Raw genomic sequence first — 2,458 nt, forward strand, 5'->3', positions numbered from 1 at the left:
TTGTCGATGCCACTCGCCATAGTCTCAGACCCATCACTTTCGGAGATCCTCAGGGAACTACCCTTAGCCCACTCACCTTCAGTGACTTCAAGAGTACATTTTCCTCCATCATATGGCCAGAAATAGGACTTGCAATCTGACAATGTTTAACTCCATTCAAAACTCTTCAAATAGTTAAGCAGCCAATGCCAGTCCACATCAGGGTCTTGATAACAACAAGGCTCGTGCTGACAAAAGGCAGGTAATATTTGAGCCGTGCCATAGTCAGGTAAAGACCATCTTGAATAAGAGAAAGCCTGGATCTGTGTCTTTGTTTGTCTGGAGTTGGTGGTTGGGTTGGGACTGCGGTTTGGGAGCTGCGTTGGGGGGGTGGGGCAGTGTGAAAGCGCGGGCTTTTCTCTGGTTTCCCGCGCTGCGGGACGAGGGGGTGGAGCTGGTGGCGAGGGGCGTGGCTATTAGACCGGGTTTCCCGCGCTGAAGCGGTGCCCAGGAGCTGATGCAGGGGAGGAGGGGGGACCTCATATCGGGAGGGGTCGGAGTTAGAGCGGGAGCTGCCGGGGTCAGCAGAAGTCAGCTGGCTCACAGGAGTACAGTGGAGGGAGAGTCGCGGCTAGGAGGGGTCCTAGCCTGTGGGGGGGATACCGGGTTGCTGCTGGATTGGCCAGGGAGGGGTTCGGGGGGGGTCGGGGTTCGGTTCTATCGCCATGGGAAACGGGCTGAATGGGTGATGGCCAGGGCGAGCAGTCGATGGGCTATGGCTAGTCGACGGGGGAGGGGGGCGGGGTGCCCCCTGATCCGGCTGATTACGTGGAACGTGAGGGGGTTGAATGGGCCGGTTAAGCGGGCCCGGGTGTTTTCGCATCTGAAGGGGCTGAAGGCGGACGTGGCCATGCTCCAGGAGACCCACCTGAAGGTGGCGGACCAGGTCCGTCTGAGGAAGGGGTGGGTGGGGCAGGTTTTCCACTCAGGGCTCGACTCGAAGAACCGGGGGGTGGCGATCCTGGTGGGGAAGAGGGTGGCGTTTGAGGCATCTGAGGTTGTGGCTGATAGTGGCGGCAGATATGTGATGGTGAGCGGTAAGCTGCAGGTGGAGAGGGTGGTGTTGGTGAATGTGTACGCCCCAAATTGGGATGATGCTGGTTTCATGAGGCGTATGTTGGGCCGCATTCCTGGCCTGGAGGTGGGGGGCTTGATCATGGGGGGGGGACTTCAATACGGTGCTGGATCCCCTACTGGATCGTTCTAGTTCAAGGACAGGCAGGAGGCCAGCGGCGGCCAAGGTATTGAGGGGGTTTATGGACTAGATGGGAGGAGTGGATCCCTGGAGGTTCGGGAGGCCGAGGGCTCGGGAGTACTCCTTTTTCTCCCATATGCGCAAGGTTTATTCCCGCATTGATTTCTTTGTTTTGAGCAGGGGACTGGTCCCGAGGGTGGAGGAGGCCGAATATTCGGCTATCGCGATTTCGGACCATGCTCCTCATTGGGTGGATCTGGAGATGGGGGAGGCGCGGGACCAGCGCCCGCTTTGGGGTCTGGACGTGGGGTTGTTGGCTGATGAGGAGGTGTGTAGGAGGGTTCGGGGATGTATCGAGAGGTACCTCGAGGTCAATGATACTGGGGAGGTTCAGGTGGGGATGGTGTGGGAGACTCTGAAGGCAGTGATTAGGGGGGGAGCTGATCTCCATCCGAGCCCATAGGGAGAGGGGGGAGAGGAGGGAGAGGGAGAGACTGGTGGAGGAGCTGTTGAGTGTGGATAGGAGGTACGCGGAGGCCCCGGAGGAGGGATTGCTGGGGGAACGGCGTAGCTTGCAGGCCAAGTTTGATTTATTGACCACCAGAAAGGCGGAGACACAGTGGAGGAAGGCGCAGGGAGCGGTCTATGAGTATGGAGAGAAGGCGAGCAGGATGGTGGCGCACCAGCTGCGTAAGCGGGACACGGCTAGAGAGATTGGTGGAGTGAAGGATAGAGATGGGACTGTGGTGCAGCAGGGGGCAGAGGTCAATGAGGTCTTTAGGGACTTCTATAGGGAACTGTACTGGTCGGAGCCGCCAGTGGTGGGAGGGGGAATGGAGAATTTTCTGGTCAGGCTCCGATTTCCAAAGGTGCAGGAGGAGCAGGTGGAGGGACTAGGGGCGCCGATCGAGTTGGAGGAGCTGGTCAGTGGGATTGGCCACATGCAGTCGGGGAAGGCGCCGGGACCGGATGGGTTCCCGGTTGAATTTTATAAGAAATATGCGGACCTGCTGGGCCCCCTGTTGGTCAGGACCTTTAACGAGGCATGGGAGGGGGGTGTTCTGCCCACGACGATGTCTCGGGCACTAATCTCCCTGATCCTGAAGCGCGATAAGGACCCCTTGCAGTGCGGTTCATAGAGGCCAATTTCACTGCTGAATGTAGACGCCACGTTGCTGGCGAAGATCTTGGCCACTAAAATAGAGGACTGTGTGCCGGGGGCGA

This window comes from Scyliorhinus canicula, chromosome 14 (assembly GCF_902713615.1).
Source record: "Scyliorhinus canicula chromosome 14, sScyCan1.1, whole genome shotgun sequence".
Lineage (NCBI taxonomy): Eukaryota > Metazoa > Chordata > Chondrichthyes > Carcharhiniformes > Scyliorhinidae > Scyliorhinus > Scyliorhinus canicula.